General features: G+C 38.5%; 1 long non-coding RNA gene across 1 annotated transcript in view; it reads right to left on the bottom strand.

Annotated features, from left to right (window-relative positions):
- Positions 1-1018: 1018 nt before the first annotated feature.
- The window catches only part of LOC146438967 (uncharacterized), a 109585-nt gene continuing 84390 nt past the window's right edge, over positions 1019-26213 (bottom strand). The window contains exon 8 of the long non-coding RNA XR_014850604.1: positions 1019-2002. This is a non-coding gene — a long non-coding RNA (uncharacterized LOC146438967). The remainder of the gene's footprint in view (positions 2003-26213) is intronic.

Genomic DNA, 26213 nt, shown 5'->3' with positions numbered 1-26213 from the left:
GTAGTTTTGAGAATTTGGTATTTAGCCCAAAATTCTTTTAAAATGCTACCTTTTTTTTATTCATACCTTTGTTTTATTCAAACATCAGAAATAGTATAACCTGCAGAGAGAAAAAAAAAATATTTACTCCAAATGCAATAATACCCAATAAAAATGCAGTATTACCTAATCTATACATATTTCATATGTAACACAAAATGTCTTTTCAATGCAAGCTGTAGAAAAAGATGTTTCACTTCCTTGCCTTGCCTATGAGTGTTCAGCCTAAATTGCTATCCTCTTTAAAAGGTGTCACCTCTAGAAAGCAGAAGAATACTTCAGAAGATAAATAACTAGCTAACTTGAGATATCCTGAGATAATCAAGGTCCTTAACAATGACCCTTCTCCTTTGTTCATTGTGAACTCATCTGTTCTGCCAAGGGTTCATTTTAGTCTATTGATAACTTGTTAGCCATCAATCCTGCTCAAGTATTTCTAGCTAAAAACAACCAAAAGATTGATTTGACACTGAGCAAATTCATCTAACAAAGCTTGCATGAAATTGAACTTATTTCTTTATCCCTTATTTATCCCCTGAACCATGAGTGATGCTTTCTCTGACCACATAAGATTTTACTTATTATTCTAAGAAAATGCAATTAAAATAGAAGCAGCCATTAAAAGATAATGCTACCATATAATTCTTGCTTCCAGTTCTTTCTACACATGTGTCAATTGGGTAGATTCTTCATGATACTCCAATCAAGCTGAATTAAAATGCTTTTCAAGTATAATCTTGTGCTATTTAAGCTTGTCTCATTAAAAATTGAGAAGAGGGAAAACAACCTTGTGACTATTAACTAAAATAGTGCTGATACTGCTTTTTGAGAGCCAGGCAGACTGTTTGTACTCTCACATTGCTTCTTTTTACAAGTGAAAGAAAATGGTAATCAGAATTCAATATAAATATCTAGAACCTTCAAACCAGAACTTACAAGAAATAATAAGGCATCAAGCTGGCCTAACAGAAGTCTCTCATGCCCCAAATACAGCAGCACTGCAGGCAGTTAAAGGTTTCAAAATGGCAGGAAGTGATCTTCTATACAATAGCTGCTTAATGGGACTGTTTTGACAACAGAACAAAGAGAATTAAAAATAATTATTGCCTTCAGGAAGATGTTTCTTATATATCTCCCACTTAACCTCAACCTGATTATAAGGATGTGCAGTGGGTTTGCAAACCTTGGTAATCTGAAGCCCTGCTCTGTACAAAGAGTTTTTTCCTTTCCTAGCTAAGAGAGCAGAGCCTAGTAGTTGTTCTGGGGCTCCTTTTCATTCCTTTGTTGGCATTGTGTGTTACTAAAATTCTGTGAAAGTATCCAGCATGTGAGTTTTCACATTGCTGCATCAAGTCCCATATCTATTCAACAGAGCAAGTTCCTCAAAGCTATGTGTGGTCCATACCAAGGAAGGGTTTTGGGTGCAGGATTCCTGAGAGAGATCACCCAGTGGCTGTAGAGGAAAAGCATAACCCATTCTGACAGGCAGGATTGTCCTGAAAAGACAATCAGGAATGATATGGATTTTCACAAAACAATTTGAAGCTAGGCTGTGAGAGAACAAACCACAGAAGTCTTTTTTTGTCCAGATAAAGAACCCCTGAGAGTAAGCAGAGCTTCCCTGATCCTCATGACCACAGCAGACAAACTGCATATAATCTGTAGGGGAAATTTGCTGCTTCAGTAATGGTTATATCAAGAAGGAAAAGAGGCAGAGCATGTGGTAGGACAGTAAACCAGGGCTCTGAGCAAGCAGGAGCATTTGATCCTCTCTTCTTTTAATTAACTCCCACACAAGAGTAACACAAAGTACTGACTTCTTTCAATCCTCTTGGCACTGTATCTGAAGTGGCCACGCCATGCTGCCATTCTGTCCCAGGATTTTCCAGGTCTGTATTTTAAATGTCACAGCTGAGCCAAGAACCAGTATCAGGGGAATGAACATGCACTCATATGCAGTCACCTGTAAAAGAGATTGCAGTAAGAGATCCTCTGTTCCTCTGTGTCTGTTCACTGATTAAAACCATTTCCCATCTCACCACCTAGCCCTCAGGGATAACATGACCCAGAAAACCATCAGTTTCATAACAAAATATTTTTGAATAATATTCTCTTCCCAGACTCAACAATCTCCATCACCCCATGATGTAATGGTGACAGAGTTGGTAGGTGAGCAACATCCTATTTGTTGAGTTTTTAAAGCACGGATTTTTATCCATAACTTAACTTGCTGCTTAAGATAGTTTCAAGTTTTCTTGCCTTTTTCAAAACCTGTGTTTATATAGGAAATTGTAGTGAAGGAAATGTCTCAACAGAAATTATGTCAGATGAAAAGCTACAGCTTAAACGGCAACAATATGCACTTTTGTTTGTTAAGCAGGTAAACAGTGTCTTGGTTTAGAGACAAGTTTGGGAGAAAACGCTTTGGAATGGGCATTTACTCTAAAGAAAAGGGTTTCAACAATCCCTTCCTTCTGATAGGAAATGAATATTAGTGGTGGTGAAAGTGAAAAAAATAAAACCTTTTATTGGTAAACAAAATGGCTGCACAGCATGGGATAAAATGAATAGCTGTTAGATATTGAACCTTCAGAACCTTACCCCACAGACACATACCCACCCACAGCAGAACAAAAAAACTCCAAAATGCCAGGGAAGGAAAAAGAAACTTGGCCAACCACGTGGTAGGGAAGAACAAAAGGGTGGACAGCTTTATCTCAGGGAAAGAAGAAATGTCCACGCAGCAGCTTGGGGAAGAAAAAACAGATGGGAATCTAGTGAATGTCCAGTGTTGGTCTCCTCCTCACAACAGATAAAGTAGGTGGATTCAGAGTCCTTTCTTTTGTTGGTTCAGCTTTTCCTGAGGTCTGGAACTGGGCGGAGTGGCTCCGGCAGCTCCCCGCAGGTCACGCTGACAATCTCCTGGGGACTGTCTGATCTCAGACCAAAACCAAGCCAAACAATCCAAAGAAAAACAACAGAAGCCATTGAAGGATTGTTACTGCAGTCCAGGGAAAAGGGGAAAAAAGAAACTTCTTGCCTGAGCTAACAAGAAAAACCAAGCTAGCCAAGCAAAAAGTAACACCCATCCGTGCCGCAAAACGAGCACACAGGAGTGAGGATTTGAACAAAACCCATGCAAGAGCCCCAAGGTTCCTGACCCTCCCCCAGACCCACCCTAAAGCTACAGGACCTATTTCTGGGCATAAAGCAGATGAGCAGGAACAGAGTATCATAATAAAGTCACTCCAAGACAAACAGACATAGCAAGGAATTTGAGCCAATCAGTATCAAGTTGATTGCCAAATAAAATATACTAATACACTGATGGCTCCAAGTCAGTCTGTCCTTATCACTTTTTCTCCCAATTTCTCTGGTAGGGGCAAAGAGGGACATAATAGATGTCTGGATTTTGGAGAAAAATCATTTAAGAGCAATGCCATTGCTTTAGATCAACTAGAGAGAGAAGGGTGGATCACCAAGCTGAAAAGAGGCATTTGAGGCCCTCTCCCCCTTCTACACCAATGCTTGTTGGTTTACCTGTGCATATACATCTTAGTTATGGCCTCCAAACAACTTCTTAAATATCCTCCTCTGAGAGCAATATAGACTTGTGCAGAACTTCAGCAAAATGCCTGAAATCAAATAGCAAAGAACTGGTCTCTTCACACTTTGCACAGTGCTGCTGTGAGGCTTTCAACCCTTACAGACTGACCTCAAGCAGTCATGTGTGTCACTGCCACATTTGGCTGCTGCTTCTCTGTCTGCAGAGGCTGTTGCAAGCAGGATGTAAAAGCATAACAAGGAGGAGATCCCACTGCATCAGCACAGAGCTGAGCACCTGCACCTCAGTCAGCCACCAGGGCTCATCTTGGCACCATGTCTCAGTTTGCTCCACACAGTAGCAGTACACCAGGCTTTAAAGCCCAGCGTTTAATTGAGCCGGACTTGAAAATCTCACTTGCTATCAGATACATGAAGTCACTAGAATGCAGAAAAACAGTTTATGGAAGGGAAGTTACACCTCTCCAGGCTGAACTGTTGGTAGGTTGAGCACATTTGTGCAGCAGCAGTGCCAAAGGTGTGGTCCAGTTTTTGTGATTGTTCTTTGGTCTCAATACAGTTCTCCAGAGCTACGCTGGACTGGTGATGTCCAAGGCTGTGTGTCTCTCAGATGTGCTGTTAGGAACACCAGACAACCCTGATGACAATGTCACCTGTGATAACAGCATGATTCAACAGGTGCAGAGAGGGGAGTTTCCAGCAAACTGACTCCTCTCATGAAAACAAATAGCTCTTGGATGTGGCTGCACCAGAGGTCACAGTTGGAGAGAAGGTTTATAGGACATAATTCCAGAGGGTAATGAGCATGTTTGTGAGAATATCTTCTAACTTTCCATGGACGAAAACCAAGTGAACAAGGCTTTTTAGTCAAGGGAACATGAATAAATTACACTGAAATGACTGTGAGTGCCAAAGTGCTCTGGATTTAACATAGGGAAATTGACTGTCAAAAAAAGAAAATAATCCAAATTAAAGCTCATGTTGAACAAAGCTGAAAACTCCAGTGCAGCATAATGGGGGCAGTTGTAATGGATGAGGGACAGCAATTCCCCTTAGCATTCATGTGGCTGAAGTGCTTTATTGCAAAAGTCCAGGGTTTTTAAACTGTTAACTTGTTAAGAGTTTACATTCTCGTGAGGCACAACAAACGTGTTAAACCAACCACCATTAACCACGATAGGAACACGTGTTAGGTATATCTAACCACAACACCACAGTGTGAGCACTCATGGGTTCTAATAATTGTTTTACAATTATGTAACTTGATTTTCACCTCTGGTTTAGCTGAGTCATTCCCAGAAGTAACAGGAGTGAGCAAGAGTTTTACAAGGGAAACAAGGCCTTCATTCTGTAAGGCTTTTCCTATCCACAACAGTCCAGGGCTTGGCAAAGAGAATGAGCCTCTCTGGAAGGGGTCACGAAGCAGCTACCTGAAACACTTTTGCAGGCAACAGAAGTAATGAAAATGAGAAAAGCACGAGATCACAACTTCTGGAGTGTTAGTCCTTACATGGAATCCATGGGCACAATTCATGAAACCAGCAGGATTTTTATATCACCATGAAAAGAGATTAACAATTTGTTCTTTAATCCCATTACTGTTATTCTTCCAAGGAACCATATACAATTGAGTGTGTAGGTTACTGCAACTATAATTTACCAACATTTCCTATTATAAGACACTATTTTCAGCTGCTTATAACTTGGTCAAACCATCAAAATTGCAAAAGCAATGACATTTCAAGGTTTACACTTCCAACTTAGAAAAACGCAGGTATTAAGGCTCTAAGACAAAGCTGAGTTTGGGTTTATCAGAGGACAATGGCGCAGACTGTAAAATCAGCAAACTGAAGATGCAAGGAGGAAGGATAACTTTCTAGTTCATTCAAGGTTTAATTCCCAATTGTATAAAAGGATTCCTGTGCAGTTCTGCATGGGGGAGAGGTCCAGGCTTGAGTGCGTTTCCAAAGGGAAATGGGGCAACAATAACTCTTCTTTACCAGCCTTGTGTCTTGTCTATATCCAAGTTAAGTGTTTTGGGCTCTTCCTTTTGTGAAGGTGTGAACCCCTACAGCTAACATGGATTAAATAGGCAGTGGTTTGAGAAATGTCATGTCAGGGAACACTGAGGTCCTGCTCAAGAAGCAAAATTGCCTGTTCCATGTTGAACCACTCATCCTACTGTGAAACAAACAAAAAAAAAAGTTGTGATTTAGTCTTGACAATGCTGGAGCCAGCACAAAAGTCACACGAGCTCACTGAAATCTGTTAGTGGGAAGGTCACAAGCTACCAAAACCAGTTTGAGTGCCAGAACTGTTGTTACAACCCCTAATTCTGGTGGACATAAAATGGCCCATCTCTGACAGGTAACAAACAGAGAGACACCCAGAGCATAGACACATTTCTGCTGCTTTCTCACTGACAAGACACACTGTCCTTTTTGAAATACAGAGTTGCATGACTTTCCTAAGTAATGACCAGCATGACTGTTTTCAAACATACAGCTCTAGTCCTATGCTTACCAGTACTTTAATCATACTGAGACCGGTCCATCTCTCTTGACATAAAATAAGCTGAGGAACAGAGTGCTCTGAATAAATTCTTGCTTAGCAAATACAATCGTCATTGAAAAAATAGCTGTAGAAAAGGGCATAAAGATGGGAAATATCTGCATCTGTGTGGGTTAACTGTATCAAGACCTCAATTCAGGTAAGTAGGTAAAATATGTTTTTATAGAAAATAACATGTTGCTCTTACTAGAGCGTTCTGACTGTAAAGGCATTTAGAAACAGCAGAACTGAGTCATCCCAAGTTGCTAGGAAGTTTTTTGAGTTCCTTTTTTCTCTTTTTTTTTTTTTTTTTAAATTAGCAGTATACTTCTTTTTAATAGAGTCATTTGAGGTTTAGGAAAAAAATCTGCAATTATCAAGTAAATTGTCAAGCAAAATTAAACTGCATTGTGCCTATCCATCCTCTGCTGCTGTTAGCAAATTTCAGTCACGCTTTCTTTTGGTTTTTAATATAGCTTCTGCTCCTTCAAAGAACAAAGCAAACATCTCTTGCCACCAAGGGAAAATATCCAGTAAATGCAGTAGCCTGCAGCCTTACTAAATCCTGCTATAAGTTCCCCTCAAGAGTATACAAAGCCCATCATCACTGCTCCTGGTGGACTGCTAATTGGACTGTCTTATGCTCAATTACAGGAACATCTGTAATCAAATGGCTGTGCACATAGAATACATCCATGACCCACTGCATGCAATTTTTTCTGAAAGGTGATGGTTTTTCCACCATCAGCCACTATTCCCTAGAGATAAACACACAGAAGCTGTATGATCTATCAGACAGCAGCCAAAGGAAAGACCTGACTTATTCCCACACACACACCCACACACCCCTCACTCTATTTTTATTTAAACCACAGCAGATATTTCTGAAGAAGGAAAGGAAAACTGGCAGGGGAAAAGATGATGTAAAACAGTGATGCTTGAATAATGGATGATGTGACTTGTTAGAAATCCTGAATTGCTTTTTACCATTTGGTGCAAGTATTTTCAGATCACTGACTAACCTTCTATAGATTTCCCTCAGAAATTCCTCAACAGGGCACAGGTTCCCAAAACAGCATGCTCTCCTTTACAACAGCACATTTACAATATCAAAGCTAATTAGCAAAAGTAATTACAGTATTTAAAGCATGGATGCAAGCCCTATGTTTAGATATCACCTGAGCCACCTCTAATCTTGAGTCCTTGATAACGATATGTGAAACTTCAGCAATAGAAAAAAGGTAAGTTCAGGCTGAGAGTGAAATATTTTGAGAGTTTTGAGAGGCTTATAGTTCTTGTGTTTGTACTCAAAATAACTTGGCAGCTTGCTGAAAACAAACAAGTGAGATCCTTTACTCCCCTATGTAATGCTTAGTTTAATTCCGAAGCTCTCCACAACAAAATATTGTGGAAGCCAAATTATAAATAGGTTGAAGAAAAAATTAGACTCATTCATCTTTGGTGGATATTAATCAGGATAATCAGTGTGGAAAACAATACTCAGCAGATTACCAAGAGCTCAAAAGAAATACATGTGGAAAGATATTCTAGGCACACTTTTTTTCCATACTGTTTTCCTGAGTTTTTCCCAAGCAGTTACTGGTCGAGAGCATTTACTAGGCTAGATCAACTTCTGGACTAATCTGAAAAAGCAAACATAATGCCCCTACCATAGAAAAAGGACCAAAAACTTAAAATATTTCCAGTTCTATTTGTTTTCCAAAGTTTGAACAGACTGCAAACTGGAATTCAATGAAACTGTACTTACTATTGTTACAGTTGCACTGAAAACATCCAGACATTTTAAGATAGAATCACAACAAAAATGGTCCTGTAAATTATCATATCCCTCGTAACAGTGTTTCCTGATCTAATGAAAAACAAAATTAAATATGAAGACAGATGGGTTTTGTATAAAAAATGTATCTATCAAAGTCATGTGCAGCACAGAAATGCTGCAAGATTTGCACTGAAGCAGCAAAACCTACATTTTCACTAGAAAATGGGTTTGTTTCTTTCCATTCACCTCCCAGTACAGTCATCCACTTGTCTTTTGAGACTTACCTTTTACCAGCTACGGTTTTCATTTTGCTATCCCTGTAAATGTTCAAGGCCAGCTTGGATGGGGACCTGAGACACCTGACCCAGTGAGTGGCAGCCCTGAGCATGGCAGGGAGTGGGAATTTGGTCATTTTTAATGTCCCTTCCAACCCTAACCATTCTAGGATCTTAATTGCAATTAAGGAACTGTAGTTGTAGGAACAATCTTTCGTTATAACGTTGCACTTCTGAAAGTGTCATCAAATCCCAAAGGAGAAAAAAATATCAAACTGCTTTTTAATTAGGCTGTGTATTGCAGCATCACCCATCTCCAGCACTCAACAGGAGAGATTGTGGGTTTAATGTATTTTGCAGCTCTGTTTCAATACCAAACACTGACAAAACCCCTAATCTATATCCTCAGGTCAGGCAGAGATATTGTCTCCATTGCCATGTACTCAGTTTCATCAAACCAGGATCTGACCTACAGCCTTGAATGGGAGCTTGGCTTGGATCCCTGTCCTGGGAAACAACAGAAGCCGGCATACCTGGAAGGACATATCAACTGTATGACAGGGCAGCAGCTGTTAACAGTTCACACTACATAAATACAATCCCAAGCCCTTACTTTTCACCCAGGTAGACTACATGGAACTTCAAATCTTTCCTGAAGTATGAAGTGCCCTATCACCTATAAACAGGGCCTCACACTGGGAGAAACCAATGCACACAGCAATCTTACATGGTAAATACTTCCTTTATGTCCCAGAAAAGCAAAGCTTTTGACATAAAGAGTGACAAATATCCATCCATGCTTTGACTTTCTCAGCAGTTGATTTCAGAAAACTGAAAGAGAATGTTTATTTCAAAGCTCACTTTCTTTTATTACTCTATTTTTCCTAGCAAAAATGACCTGTTTCTTCTGCAGCTGTGCATAGAGCACTCAGGCAGTGTTTTCCAGTTCAGCAAATAAGATACACACATAGAACAAAAGCAAGAGCACAGATTTCTGAAAAACGTTACTAAAAAAAGTGCATGGACATAAATCAAGAAGATCAGAGAAGACAAATAATGCAAGTAATCATATTCAAGGCAAATTTTAAGTGGGTTTAATGCAGTCAAGATGTACACCAGGGAATGACTACCCCTTGGAGCTCAAGGCTTTCTGCAACAGTTCTTGAGACACAACAAGAAATAAGAAAAACTTCTTGGCAATAATTCTGCTAAACAAAACGCAGCTAATGAAGTAGCAGGAGGACAATAATATGTACAATGTGAAATTTGGGGGGTACAAAAAAAAGTGTTAAACAAATTGCACACCAATGAGGAGGGAAGAAAAACAAAAAAGTTGTGGGGAATAGTCGTAATGAAAGTCACAACAGAAGGTTCATAAGAAACATCATTTACTCCTATAGTGAGTATTGTTACACTCCTCAAGAGATGAAACAGGCAGTGGTGAATTAAACAAACCCATGCAGACATAGATGGTGATTGATTCACAAACTTTGTATCATATAGATGAGCAACAAAAAAGTGTTATAGCACATATATTGTAGATAAGATCCTTTAATATAATCTGATTTAGACTTTCCTTGGTTTGGAAACTTAGATTCGCAGATTTATTTGTTTTTCGATTGGGAAGGAACTGATCACACATGCAGCTCACTAAAGAACACTTTTTCTAGGTTTTATATAACATATTTACAGCTCTAATGTTTATGCTCAATGCATTTTGGCACTTCTGCTTGAAATCTCAGGTAAAAATAAGACAAAGCCCAAGCATTTCTTTCTCTTGCATTAAGCAGTCCAAACCAATATAGAAATAGTCTGACCACTATAGCCACACATCTTGTGCACAATAGAGCATTTAGCTTGTGTAAAATAATGAACACCTTAAGAATTCACTTTAAACAATTATTCACCTAATTTTTTGTGCTCATGAGTCTCCTTATGAGATTCCTCACTGTTTAGCTTAAGCAAACTATTGTGGCCATCAAATATACTAACCCACTGTAGCACTTAGTGAGAGGTATTGCTGTTTGCATATTATTGCTTCTCCTCTACCCTACCCTTCTATTTTTTATTGTCTTGGATCAAAGACAATAAAATTTCTTTGACACCACGAGGAAATATCATATTTAGGAGCTGTCTGCTCTTCCCACCTGCTCATGTACTTCCTCTTGTTTAAGTGCATGAAGCAGCAAATAGATACAACTCATTTGAAGTGCTAACAAATAATAGCTTTGCAAATCTTTCAATGAAAAACACCAAAACTCAGCAAGGGTAGGCTTTGACACAGTGATGTGTTGAAAGAGGCATGTTCTCCCCATCATGCCTCCTAATCTCTCAACCATTTCACCTAAAATTTGAGTTATTGAGATATGATGATGTAAACAAAATGCTCACCCTGCACACAGATACTTGCTAGGGTGACACATTTCCAGCTACCTCAGAACAGCTTCCATCTCGAGTCAACACTACCCTCCAGCACTGGAGGCTACACATTAACAGAGTCTGTGTCATATTCAAAATAATGAGTAATTATTGCCTGGAGCTGAATTTTATAACAAAGTTTAATCATTAGTCATTGATTTAATACTGATCGGTATCTTAATGGAATCCTATAATTTTTCAATACCCCTTTAGAAAATGTTCCTTGAATGTTATCTTTGTGTGTTGTGAAAACATTCAAAGATGGCAGGTGAGCTCAAGCAGATGTGCAAATCTCAAATATCAAAATACTGAACTAAGGGTCCAAAGTTTGGACAATTGGAGGAAGGACTGAAAGCTTCCCAAGCCTTATCTTTTCTGCTTCCTGAAAATTTTTGTGACTCATGTCTTCTAGCATCTTTTCCCTAGTCCAAGTAAACACCAGAAATTCTGGGAGAAAAAGAGAAAAAACTCTATTGTGCATGATATTACTAGCTTAAATCTTGGAAGAACTACATCCTGCTCTTGTCAAGAGAGGTCTGTAGATCATAAGTAGTAAAAGAGTGATATGCAATGTGGTACTCCTGCTTGGGAATAAAAGCAAACTCTGAAAATTTTGCTCACAACTGACTGTGTTACAAGGGCAGAAAAAGACAATTACTCCACTGCTCAGAGCATTTATACCAGCACAGTGCTTCAAACACTCTGTATTTGTGCTTGAAATAGTCGCTGAATTTAAAGGAAACTGTAAACAGCACGAAACCCCTTATTGTTCCCCATTCCTTAGTGATTAGGATCCTGCTGTGAGTTAGTATTCCCTGTCCTGAAGGTATGCCACACCTACTAAAATAACTAATCCAAAGATAAGGGCTAAATTTTTTGTGCTTATTTTCTGAATTCACATTCTATTTTGAAGGAGGAAAATCATTAACAACTCCTAAAACAGCTGGAGCCATTTCCAAACTAATAAAAGAACAAAGCAAGGGCAACCAAACTACTTGAATGAAACTGACAAGTACAGAGGAAAATGTAAATCAATATATAAAACCTCAAACTATTATGATGGGAAGAGGGGAATGAATCCAAGTCAGTTGCCTTCCCCACCTTGAGTTCTGGGTTAAATTGAGCATCCTTTCTCAAAAACCATATACAACATCCAGAGACCATAATGAAAAGAATTATAATCTCACAAAAAATTTACAAAGAGGTATGAAAGAAAGAAGTGGGTTTACCTCTGGATTGGGAAATATACACTGTATATAGTATAAATATATCAAAGAATCAAGTCAGGACTCTGAAGGAAGAAGGAAAAAGTAACAAAAAATACCTTCCTCCAGTAGAAAGTCATTGTTGAAAAGTTAAGACAACTCATTTAGAGTTGCTACAAGTATAGATATATTTATATAAAGCTTGACAATAATTCATTTTGCAAGTCACTATAAAATTACTCAAAAAATTATTTAATTCAGCATAGGAGCAGGAATTACCATAAACAAAAAGATTTGCATTTACAGCTTCTGGAATAAAGAAGACTAAGTCAACTGTCAGCAGCCTGAGGTTAAAAAATACACATACGAACATGTAATTTTGCATCAAAACACACGTGAAACATCCAGGAGAGGCCAGAGAGAGAGGACAGTGAAGCTGAACAAGTTAGTGTTCATCCCTGCATAGAGACTGATTCTAGCATGGTGGCAATAAATGACATTGAATTCAGATGAAAGGTGACTAAGGAATAATTTCTAAGCACACCTTTCTCTGTATTAAGGCTTTGCATAAGTAACATTAGTGAACATCTTCAGAGTGTGTAAGTCTTCTCCAAAGAGAGAAAGATCTGCAAGTCAGGCATTTATGAGCAAAGATGAAGGAAGCAGCAAAGGGCACTCTATCTCTTTCAAGAAAGTGACATTCTAAGTTCCCAAAAAGTGAAGCAATACAGGGGAAAATATCATAAACACTAGATAAGCAGGCATGACCTCTGTTCCTGAATCAAGATCAAGAAGGAACAAAAATACTGGGAGCTGTTTTCCCTTTCTGCAGGAAAGATGTCAACATGTTCCTTGTAGATGTCAAGCTCCTCAACTATTTCCATCAAATGAAGCTGAGGTTGACTCAGAAATTATGAGGGAAAAGGACAAACTACAACATTCACAAGCACTTATTGTCACTGTGAGTGCAAATGCCAGGTGCCTTGGCAAGCCAAACAGACTTCAGAAAGTTGTTTAAAATGCACCATCTGAGCTAAGATACATGACAGGAGCAGAGCAAAGGGAGTTGTGAAGGAGGAAGACTTTAATGATCAAAGCTGATTATCAAGAAAAGCAAAGTGCATTTATGCAAAGCAAGCAAAGACAATGAAACTTGTCCTAATTCAAGTGGTGGGTGTTCAAGCATGGACAAAGAAGCCAAAAATCCAAAACAACTGTGCACTGAGAGAGGAATCTACCAGGGGAGGAGAAAGATGAGAGGTGGAGGAGGACATTCATCTACACTGAAGTGTCTTTATCACAAAATCCCATACATTATGGACAGGCAAACTCCTCCAACTAAGATGGACTAAGGCTTGATGTGTGGAGCACCTGTCGATAGTGACAACAGAAATCAGATAGAACTAAAGTGAGAGTTAATTTTTTATCAGAATGACCTGCATTCCTGTCCCTGACACATAACACGTTCAAGGATTCACCTGGGAAGAAATCTTAGCCCCAAAAATCCAACCTGAAGGGAAAGAAATGAAGGAGGTGAGTGAAAACCACAAATAAGTAGCAGTACAGTTACAGCAAACTCCTTACAGTAAAGCAAGTCGTATACTTGAATTCTCAGAGCATGGCAATACAACAGCAACAGTTAACAGACAAAAAAAATTTCCATGGGAACTATGAAACACAATTACGTGGGTGGAGTGGGAGGCTGTAAAAAACCTTCAGCTCAGGAGAAATCTTGAAAATCTACCCAAGGTAGCACAAGTAATGCATATATAGCTTTTCGTCACTTAAAAAATCATCAATGGAAAGAAAAAAAATGGGAGAAATGGTTTTGAAATTACAGATAATTTGAACAATCTAACAACTGGGAAGATAGAAAGGTAAAGAGAAGAATCAGATAAAAATGCTGAAATTTAGTCACTGGTGAAATAAGCACTGGAAAAACAGGTTTGATTTTATAAAGACCAGAATTAGACACTAAGGAGTTAAATTAATAATAGAGAAGGTGATCCTGAAGACTCAAAATACAATACCAACTTCCCTAGTTTGGTTTTGATTTCTAAACTCTCTCTCCTTACCATGAAATAAAATATTTGCACAGGATTGGTAGACTACACAGTACTTAGTAAACAGCCTACTGATAGCTACAGTAAAGAAAATTCTAAGAAAATGTCAGGATAAGGAAAGAGTTGTGTGATTTGAAATGCCCCCTGTGGAAGTACAGACAGCCAAATACTGAGGATGATTTTCCGTTCCAACTTCTGTTTCAAAATATCAAAGCCAAAGATCATACCATCCCCTGCTTAGATCATGTACTAGCTAAGAATAAGATGCCTTTCCCACTGATGCTATGTTTGAGGAAATTGCTCATTATATGTTCCCTTGGGCTGGATGCCAAAAGGAAATTAAAGATCCATTGGCCAACTCAGCTGATATGCAGTAACAGCGTCTGAAAATCAGCTCATGATCTTTGCCATGTCAGGGCAACATCTCTGCAAATGAAAGCTAATAAGATTTGAATTGAAAGGGGTGTTGATAGAGTTTCTAATGTCTGGGACAGACTCTCAGCTACTGGGACAGTTTAAGAGCTAGGATAGAGTACTTGCTGAGGACCAGGACCCAAAAAATTGGCAGTTTCCTACCCACTGATTTCAGTTGAGCAAGGAGAGAGAGGGGGTGGGAAAAGAGGCAACATTTGGGGTTTTTGTTTAGTTTTGGTTTTATTTTTCCATAAATGTAGTCAGCTCTAAACAAAAATATCACCTTAAATCAGCACAGGCAGCAAACCACTAAAAATTTTCAGCCACTTAAAACAAGGACACTTGGCTCCAACTTAATCCTGCAACTTCACTGCATTCCTCTCAGAGGCAAAGCTTTCTCAGTCACACAGATATTGAGGGAGATACTGATCCCTGGAGATACCAAGCACTGTCCAAATTCTGAACAACACTCAGTGCTGATCAATGGGAGTGACTCATTCTCATCTCATATAGTCTCAATGACGAAGACAGAGCATACCACTACATCCAGAGCTGAGCCCACTTTTGTCTATTATCTGCCTCCCTCCATCCTTCCCATCACTGCACCATTGGGGGCACACACCTTTTGTGTTGCTTCTCAATACTCCTGCAAAGAGCAGCAGACCTCCTCTGGAGAAACAGGAAGTTCTGCACTTATATTTAAGCTCCCTTGGACTCAGCAAGACTTACATTCCTTTGAATCTTGCAGTCACTTGAATATCACCTTCAAGTATCTATTTGATCAGTGTCTACAAGCAAGTGTGACTTTCAGTAATAGCCCTTATTGCTTGTAGCATATCTAAAAGATACTTCAAGGTTCTATTCATTATGACACAGAAGTCTAACAAGTACTTACTAAATGGAACTCTGGAAATTCAAGGGGAGTTGTACATCTAAGTGTTGAGAGATATAGATATGTACACAGATATGTCACAACAACATACATAAAAATGTGAAGATAATGTGTTTTTTCATAGATTACCTTCCCCTATTATAGCCACCATATTAAATGCATTGCTTTGCACTGTCAGATAGAGACACTTGTGTGGGGGAAGACACCCACTTAATTGATAGCAGGGTGGGGAAGCATGAGCTCTTCTTTTTACATGCAAAAAGAGTACCCCTTCCAAATCTGCAGGGATGGGCTGGAATTTGTCACTAAAAAAATCCTTTTGCTTAGTCCAAAAGAAGAGGTCATTTTCAGCATAAGTTCATAAGTTTCAACATAAGACTACTGCAAGTTTTTTCAGGGGTCATTAACAATAGCCTCAATAACAATGAGAACAGGTCACAGACGCAGAGGGAGATGTATAAATGTTCTCCATGGTTAAAAATGTCAAATATAATCATCTGAAGAGCAAGTGTCTTTGTCCCCACTTAGCCTAATCAGAATGGAAGCATCTTCAAAAGCAAGTCTTAGATCCTCTTTATTTCACAGCCAAAAATCCTGTTTATGCTATCTGTAAAAGAAGATGCTTCCTAGAAGACACAGCGTGTTAATGAGACCAATAAGATATAAATGGGACATAAAGAAGGTACATAGACAGCATGGATGAAGGTTGGGCTGATGTAATATGATCAGTATGGTAAGTATGCTTTAAGAAAGGCACAGATCAATTGGGAATTGGTCAGAAATCTAGAAGACAAGACCTGTAAGAGAATGCAATGATTGTTCAGTTTAAAGAGGAATCATCTGAAAAAGAGTGAGATGGAAAAACAAAAAAAAACCCAAAAAAATCAAACAAAAACAAACAACCAAAAAAGTTGTCACCATGAGAGGAAGAACCAAATGGAAAACTTAGTGCCTTTTTCCCAGGCCTCTGGCTGTGATTGTTGCTGGAGGCAGACTGCAGTGTTAGACAACAAGAGCAGTTCTTGCAATCCTACATGTTCTCCCCACACATAGTGAGCAGAAGGTAGAATGGTGAGGCTTAAATCTACACAAATGAAAAATCAGGTTACCTCTGAAGAAAAGCAGAACCCAAGGTCTCCCTATCAAAAAGGACAAGGCAGGATTTCCATCAAAGGAAGTTTTTTCAAAAGAAACTCCTGTCAGGGGGTGACAAAAATGCTGCCTTCGGAGAGAAGAATGGACTGGATGACTGTCAGGCCTTCTCTCATCTTATGACACAAGGATTTAATCATGAAACATTACCTCCCCACCACCCTCCCTCCATAAAAGGTCTCTGGATTGGTTTAAGAGATCTGAGTTAACTAGAAAGCATCTGGTTGGAGCACACCTATCATGCTAAGTATTATTTTCTTAAGGTAATAACTAAAAGAAAAGAGGTAAGGACAAGCCTATCTACTTAAGGCAACTACTGGGACAGTTGCTGAGCACTAATAAACATACATCTGCCAGCACACTCTATGAACCTTCTTTTCATGTGGAAAATACCTTTGTGAACAGGTTGCTAGGTGCTCTAAACCTTGACATTTACATGCGTGAGATAAAACATGCTGTTTAGCAAAACGTCTGAATAAATGTCATTTTTATGCATTGTCTGCTGCAGTTCTGATTAGCTTGTAAGCAAAGCATGAGCATCCTACTAGATCTCAGAGAGAAATCCTATTTTAGCAATAGCCAAATACAGGTTGTCTGAAAATTGTGGGGGCTGTTGCAGCCACTTGAAAGCAAAGTAAAAAAAATTAATTTTAAAAAATGCATATTTTACTGACAGCAATATCTCTATTTAGAATTTCAACAAAAAAAATGGCTTTGTAGGAATATTCCTACTAAGTCATTACCTCTCAATGATGCAAGCTAGAAAGAATATGAACAGGTTCATGCAATCCATTGCTAGACATTAGCCTGACTTCAAAAAAAGAAGAAATCTATGTTTGACCTCCAATTCTGGCAGATGCACAGCATCTGGATTAGTAGTTTTTTCTCTATGTGTTGATTTATTAGGTGTTAGAGGAGAAACATGCTACTTCTGCCTACTGCAGTTGTTACAGGGACTGTTTCTTGCCTCTGAAAATGTTGCAGGGTGAGCGCTGTGAAGCACAGGAGCAAGCAGGTAAACAACCACTAGGAGGTGGCTTTCAGAGACATATTCCTATGGGTTTGCTGGACCAATAAAAATTTTTCGTCAACAGCTCTTTAGATCAGCTTTGAATGGGTAAAGTCATCATTTGCTGAGTACATCAGGGAATTGCTGCAGCTTGGACACTGTGTGAAGAGCATTCCCTACAGCACCACTCCAGGGAGGGGCTGGATGGAGAGCAGGGAGTCCACATCCCACCAAGTCCTGCTGAGCTGCAAGAAGGTGTGAGAAAGGCAAATTGAAAAGCCAGTTCTTATTTCATCCCTGCTGCTATTCTACAAATCAATCAATAGAGAGCAGAGTCTTTCAGTTTCTAAGCTAAGTCAAAGTGCCAGTGATCAAAGCCTTTACTGGCCTGGCTGCTCAGTGATGATGTACAAGGGGAAGGGTTTGGGCAGTTTGTCTCCCAGGGCTGTACATCATCCTCACCAAACAGCCTCCTAGTGACACCAAAAGAATGACTAGCAATAGTGTATTACAGGAGTTTTGGGCACCCCTCACACATCCATGGTTTCTGCTGTAGGCTGTGAGAACAGCATATTTCTGTGCAGGGCAGGGCTTGCAACCTTCAGCCATTACTTCAGGTAGAGAATAAGAGAGAGGAAAAGGTCTTAAGTGGTTTGTCTCCAGGCTGTCCGTCGTAGACAGAACTACCAAAATCTGTTAAATAATGCATTCTGTTCTAGCTTGGCTTGACTTCAATAACCAAAAATCTTCTGCACCACTGGATGTATGAAACTACCCATTAGCTGATCAAATCTGAATTTAGCAATATTGGAGAAACTCAGCACAAGGGCCAGATTTGTCATGGTACATTGGTTAAGGAAGCTGGAAAACCCTTTGTATGCATGAAGATGTATGAATCTACATCTAGCTCCAATATTGCATAGAATAGAAGCACAGAAACCTTTGTGTAAAGTCTGAGCTTGTGTTAAAAGGGAAGGAGGAGAATATCAATGATGTCTTGCACATATCCTTTAGACACCATACATGGACACCATCCACACACTCACAGACCTGCCAGGGTGGGCTCTCTCTGAAGTCTTTTGAAATATGTATTTCTTCAAGAGGGAAAAGGAATGACAAAGACCATCACTCTGCATGTTCTGTGGATTGCACTGGCAAAAAAGATACTGAATTTGATGAAGGATTCCCTGTCATCTTGAGACAAGCTCCTTTTCGGTGTTTGTAAGGTGACACACCATCAGCTTAAAAGTGATATATTAGCCCTGAAATCTTATGGCTCAGGCTATAAACTAAGCAACTAAGAAACTCGTTAATAGTCTATGAAATTAACAGTCCTAGTAATGAAAACTTCCACATGTCAGAGTATCAACATTTTTCCTTTTTCATCTACTATGAGAAACAGGTTTATCAATAAACATCTGACAACATACATTTATAAGCAAGAAAGATAATACTAGCAGGCATTCAAATTCCTTGTGTAAATTTGTGTTAACTAGAGCCACAAACACTTAGCAGGGAAGGTCTGTTTCACAGCATCTGATATTTATCCATGTTTGCAGGGCTATTTTTAAAAAGCTGAAGTCAGAGTAAGGTTATTTCATAAATATTTCAGTGTGCTGTTTCTCCCAAAGCCCAAGTGATTAGCTGAAAGTTGAGCTTTACATACAAAATATAAGTTAAATTTCTACAAGTTATTCAAGACCATGTATTTAATATCTGAGTCTGTGAGGAATGAAAAAAAAGATATTTAGGATCCAACCTTGTGCTATATTTTCTTCCTAGCTTTCAAAAGCAATGAGTATAACTTAGTCGATTACATAATTGAAGACTGACAGTTTTTCTATACAGTAATAGAATAAGAATCTAGTTCATGTTATATGAAGGAATCTGCATTGTGTTTGGAAGGAGGAGAATCCTGTGCAAAGTTTTACCAAAGTGATCTAAAAAAATCCATTATTTACAGGGAAAGGATACTAGATAGTAAGAGATACACAACACCCTAAAAATTAACACTCAGACTTGACAGAAATATATTAAGTTCTAAATTGTGCAATAACCTTCCATGAATCAAGCCATGGATCAAGAGCCATTTTAAGCACTCCTCAGAGTTAATGGCAACCCTATTAATCAACATGTTTTAATTCACTGTGAAGATGATTACAATAAACCTTTCAGAGTCATGTCAAAACACACTATTCAGATGAAGCCCTTGAGGAGCTGAACCTCATAAGGGAAGTAAACATTTGGATTTTTACCAGATGATAAATTGTCTCCACCTGGTGAGTTAACACACTGCTTGTTCTACCAAAACAACTGGCCTACAGAACTGCACAATGCCCATTGGGGAAGAAGGAGAACTGGAAGTTCAGCAGCCCCAGTGCCCTGCCAACTCAAGTATGCCAGCTGTAACACTGGGATCTATGACCTCTAGGGATCACCAGAGAGACCCCTTGGACAGAAGAATGCATGCATAAAGGGAAGGGAAAATATGTAATGATTTTGGGAAAATTATTATCATATTCTGGGACAAAATACAGTATATAACATAAACTTTCCTGTACTCAGCATGCATGGATTTGGGAGGAGCTGTTCACCCATGCATCAGGCCAAATAAAGAATGCCTGCTTCTTAATGCTACATTGGTGTTAAGGAGTTGTTTTATTTTATTGAATTTTTGGTAATAGGACCACATGAAAAAAAGCCTCACAAAAATGCATCACCCTAATGCATTTCTCAATGCAGCCCTCTGAAAATTAGCTCCCCTATTTGCAATGAGAGATATATCTTTTAGGAAGCTAAACCCTTTGGAGCACTGATCCAGCTACCATAACATCAAATCATGATGCTTATAATATTCCTTCAGCACAAAATCCCATGGAAGGTGGACACAACCTTCATTCCACCCACTGTCGCATTAATTGAATTGTTTAACTCATGCTGATGCTCCACATTCCTGGACTATACTGCAGACCAAAAAGTTTTTTAAAACTGGGGATAAGTTTCTCAAGTTTTGGTTTATATTTTAAGCACAAGCCCTTCATTTATTCTGAGGGCAATTTATTACACATGCTGGCAAATTCCACTTTTGCATTTGCTAATAAGGGACTTGGCATCTTTTATTCTGTATGCAAACAGATCTCTTTAGGCATAGCATTCCTCAGAAATAATTACCAGATAGGTTTGCAACTCCCTGACATGCATAAAGATTATAAAGAAGTTTATGACATTAAAATATTTTTATTATGTACTTTGAAAAAAATGACCACACTGCAATTGGAAGACCTTTCTTATGACCAGGAAATTAAAAGTGAATGAAAATAAAGGGTCCCAAGGCTTTTAATATAAAAATGTCACCTTTAAAAATATTTCAGATGGTCTTGCCTATCTTGAATAAACAGATATTAGGGTAATATTTATTGTTTAAAATAAACATTTCACAAAATGTTAGAAAAATATTTTCTAATGCTGTGTCCTGCCTAAGCAATTTGTTTTTCTACTTCACTAAATTAAAGACTACGTTAAATTACCAAAACCTAATTTGTAGCACTGAGATCACAATGAGCAATCTCACTTAATGAAGCTGTAATCAATGTCTGAATAGCTCCATTTTTAGTGTCATTACATTATATATTTATGCATGATGAACTCTTCACCGTGAACAGTCTTCCAAGGCAAAATTTTCAGATGCTGATTTTTAGCTCCAGAGTCTTCCAGATTTCAGTTTAAATAATTTTTTAACCTTTTAACAACAAAAACAGGGAAAATGGATAGAAGATGTTTTCTCAGTTGTCAGAGTTGTAATAGGAGATTGTGCTTGCTAGTGGTAATTAGAGCAGCTTTCTTCAGGGGCACTTCTGCCTGTACCATTTCATAGTAACCATGAGAGTGTACAATACAGCCTATTCTTTTACAGAAGATTCTACTTGTGAGCTCCACTGAAAGCAACAGAGGAAATTTCACTGTGAGCAGTCCAAACATAGACAAATAATAAAATAAAGACACTAAACAATTGAGGTCTCCACTGCCACCCCTGGAAGTAAGCTCTTTGGTTTCCACATCCCTCCTATGACACATCAGCAATAATTTTAAATCACTTAGCCACTGGGGACTCTTCTCAGATCTTAAATAAGTTGTGACATTTCAGTCCATCAAGAAAACCTGTAACTGACTCTTTTCCCTAGTGCAGGAAGGCAGCAGTTCTGTGCTCATTGTTCATCAAGAACCTATCACACTTGTTTCACCCAGTGGCACCTGCAAGGACTTAGGACAAGGACTCCAAGAATGCCAGAATTACCAACACCTCCTCACCACTGACAACAAAACACAAAGGCAAAGGATGCAGAAGTTCCTTTGTCCCAAAGCCAATTCTTCTAAAGCTTGTAGACCCTTAAGAGTTCTTCTTTACCACTTCAGAATACAATTAATTGTTTTTTTAATGCATTAAGAAGGATCACTTTATTTAAATGGAAAACAACCAAGCAACCAACCAACCAAAAACAAAACAAAACAAAAAACCAATCAGGCAACCAAACAAACAAACAAAAGCAAAAAACCCCAAACCAAACAAAAAAAAAAAAAAAAACTGTTCCTATCATCAGTTTTGTTATCAAAATATTCAATAACCTGATCAAGGTCAAAAAAAAGGCACAGCAGTCCCCCAGATCTATGGCAAACTAATTAAATGTCTTCTTCCATTAGCCTCAGGCACAAGAGGTAGTGCTTATTTCATGAGATTCAGTTTTATCTGGTGATAGAGGTACAAAGCAATGCTTCATAATCACAAAAATTGATCTAAATATTTCAGTATCAGAAGCTATGCCCCATCTAGTCATACAAAAATTAAATTATGTCCTAGAGATATGCACTACTTAATATCAGTGGTCTCTGTGTAGAGGAATATTAAACAAAGGCTAACAAGGTATAGAAAGCTGTTAAATAGCCAGATCCCACCTATACACCACTGAAATAAATTAGCTGGTTTCATCTGAAGGATGCCACACAGATATATGTGAGAAACAAATATACAGAATTAATTTGACTTATGAAAAGCATAAGAAAGATCAGCTTTCATTGCTGCCTAGAAGTAACTTGAAGTACCTGTACTTGTACAACCTGTATGATCACACAGCTTCATGAGATTATACACATTCAGCATGTTTTGAAATGATAAACAAGTGATGCCTTCATAAATTCCCAATATGAAGCTTGGATGTCTACAGCCATAAGATCCCATGTTGCTACAGAATACAACCTGTGAAGTGATGATGCAGTTATTCAGTCTGTGGCCTCTACAGACTGAATAACTTCAGGTTCTAATAAAATCTTCAGGTCCAAGCACAAGCCACTGAGACATGTTCTGACTCCTTCAGACTCACATGAAAAGCCATCAATCATATAAGGAAAATTAAGTCTGTAAAGATTAACCAAAATTCTGTAACCAGAGCTGACCTCTTCCATACAAATTCCACAGTTTAGCTGTCTCCAATTTAGAAATCTTTCAAGTCCACATAAAATGCCAAATCTAAAAGGATGGCAGGGCAAGGGGGAATGGAAATCCATTCTCTTATTTCCAAACAGACAATGTATAAGTAAATATGTGATCATTTATGTGTTACAAAATTTGCATATGTATTTACATTGAAGTCTCTGCTAGTGGCATGTGACATAATCCAATTAGGGTGATGCCAAGTTTGTACCAACCACTTTTATTTCCAGTGTTCTATGTGGAAAAGAACAGACTATGATACCAAGATCTAGGTCTGGGCTAATGGAGATCTTTAGAAAAATCCTATTTTATTTGAGAAAAAGCATTGATTGCCACATCTGTCCAGCTGCCACAATAACTGCAAATAAGCAGAACTTCTAATTGGAAAAAATCTTTCCAAGAAAATAGAACCTAATTTCTCAGCACTTGCCTTAGAAAGAAAATAGACATTTTAAAGTCCAGTTTTGTTACCAGAGCTGTTCTTTATCGTTCAGAGTCTTCTCCTGCACCCCAGTTTAGGTGGTAGTTTACTCAAAGGACAACAACTTCAGTGGGTGAAGCATCAAAGTTTATGATAGCTGATGAATGTCACAGAAAAGGCAGAGCCAAAGAAAACCTCAAATCAAATCAGAATCTTTCTGTGTAAGGAAAAGCTGTTTCTTTTAAGAGGTGGGGATCTGCTTTGCAGTTGCTGCTATGGGTGGAAGTGGCACTCATGTAAACTGACAAAACTGGTATAAAAACTAAGCCTAACTAATGCAATATTGCTGTATACTTGTATCTATTGATGTCAGTAACCATAACTAGCCCTAATATGTTGCAGTCAGATGTTAACCTAGTACAGCAGAAGATTATTTTAAAATCACATTTATTATAGCAGATGATGTTAAAAATAAAAGCAGTGGTGAATAAGCGCCCTCTTAAGGGCATTAGGTACAAATAACATTCCTTCAATGCACTTGCATGATTTTGAAGTTCAATTCTGAACATTTCCTCACACTAAAATGGCAGCTTCTAACATCTTACCCCTTCACAGTATTCTAAAAGTGCTGTGAAATACTTTGAGATATTAGAGTCCCAGTCTTTTTTATTCTCAAAGAAAATTATCAGTCACTAGATGTACTGAGTTGGCAAAAAGTTACATAAAAATATTCATTCCAGTGTATGAGATACTCACCTGTTCCATTCCTCTAACAGAAATTAATACCAGGATGTTTTCACATGAGGTAGGAGGGGAATAAGTAGAGGAAGAATAAATGCAAAGGTTTAGTCTTTGTTTGCAGTAAACCAAAATAAAAATAAGAGAGCTTCCTAATTATTCATATTTCAGACAGTGTTGTTTTCCTGATCACCCCAGCCTGTAAGAGAAAAACTCAAAGTGCCATTTTGTGATACTAATCAGTACCAAATAAACACATCAGGCATGAAATTGCCTTCAGAAACCATAGCCAGATACCTATAGGTAAAGACTGACATAGCATTGCAAAAAAGGCTTGGCCTTGCCACATGGGATCATTTGAGAGAATTCCCACAAGTTTAGCTGCTTGTGACAGGAAGACAGAACAGTATCCTCACTTTTTCCCGTGACACATGGTTACTGCAGAACTGACTGCAGAAAGCAGATTTAGAGGAAGTCTTTGCCACTTCAGAGCTCTCCCATGATCACAGAGTGGCACTTTCAGTCTCCAAATGCAATGTGGAGGAGATGAAGGATCTCCTTTCATTTGGCAGGATATCCTAATGGTCATTTGCACACCTTAGGTCAGTGAAGTGAGCATTTCAGCATACCTGTTCATGCTAACAACAGTGCTGCAAGGAACAGGTAACCAGGATATAGGCACATTATATTGTCATATACATTCAGCTTTAAAACTAAGTCAAAAGAAAGAACTTCAGAGAGTTTTCTTTCTATCAGACCCCAAAATCCAGGTCAGCTCTATGCTTCACCTTTCAGCAAGTCAGCTAACATTACATGGGCATCAAGGATTTTCTTAGCCACTGTTCTCACATAAGTTAAAGAGGGTCAGCAACATGAGATAAAAACATGGCTGTCTGTTAGTAGACACCTATAAACTGCTGAAATATTTACTTTGGACATTTATAGACAAAAGTTTGGTTTTTAAGTGCTTTTTCCAAGAACATGCAGCATCAGACAGCAGAACGAGAAGCAGTTCTAGGAAAAAACCACAACCTGCTATGGCCAAAAGAGAAGTGAACCTTTCCTAGCCTGCTTTTGAAAACAATTATTTATAAATCTTCTTCACTTTCACACAAAGCACAAGAGAAATGGGAGACAGAAGAAGCAACTGAAAGAAGCCTGTCTTAAGGTTGACAGTAATGTTCCACAAATGATTTTTTTATCTCATTTCTCGTGTCTTTTTAAGACTTTAAACACTGGTTCCATAAGGGAAGATAGCATCACTTGCTGTGTCTGCATAGTATTATACTTTTAAATTAACACTCCTGGGTCTCCACTACTTCTTACAGCCAGGCATGAGAATAACTAAAATATTGTTTCTCATTTTTCACTTCAGGTATCCTTTCAGGCAAAACCTGGCAGCAAATGAAAGCTGGTATGAGAGCACAGAATTCCCAAACCACAGACTGAGCCCCACACTGCAGCACCTGCACACATCACCTTCCATTGTTAGCTGCCTGCAATTCCTCAGACTCTGCAGACTGGGTAAGAAATTGCTAAGTGTGTTATGTAATTTTTTTTTAACTTCTTTGATTAATTGTTTTTCTTAGAGGCATACATCTTTTAGGAATCCATGGGTATCAGATAAGTAATCAACAGTGACACCACACTGATGGAAATCAATGTTTTAGAGATTTAAAACTGAAGTTATAGAGTCACTGTGGACATGCTAAAAGTTATCCTCCCATAGCTGTTGGCACTTTTAAGAACAATTGTTACTGAATACAACCTTTGAACAATTGTCCTAATTTAGCATATTCAGTTGTCACAGGACATCTTCACAGTGCAGTATGGAACCAACTAGCCCTCTGATATGCTACTGCCATTGCTAGTAAAAAACCATAAGTGCTGTACTGAGTTTGTAGGACTGAGACTTATTACCCTTCTTCTATCTGGACTTATCTTGACCTGCCTGAAACTTGATTTTAGCTTTATTTATTTTCTTGGAACAAGATTTTTTTTTCCTATTTGACTGAATTAGTCTATGGCTAATTCATTTTACTTCTGTGTATCTTCACATGGTACCACCATGGTTCCATGCCTACCAAAATGTGGTATAAAGAAACACAGCTTGATATGACAGAGGCCTGGGGAAGTGCAGTTACAGGATGCAATATAGAAAAACAGGTACAGGATAAGAGATGGGCACAGGCCTGGCTCTAGGAAGCC

Source organism: Lichenostomus cassidix, chromosome 3 (assembly GCF_008360975.1).
Source record: "Lichenostomus cassidix isolate B80296 chromosome 3, HeHo_3.0, whole genome shotgun sequence".
NCBI classification, from domain to species: domain Eukaryota; kingdom Metazoa; phylum Chordata; class Aves; order Passeriformes; family Meliphagidae; genus Lichenostomus; species Lichenostomus cassidix.
The sequence above is the reverse complement of the archived record's forward strand: the minus strand, read 5'-3'. Positions and strand labels throughout refer to the sequence as shown.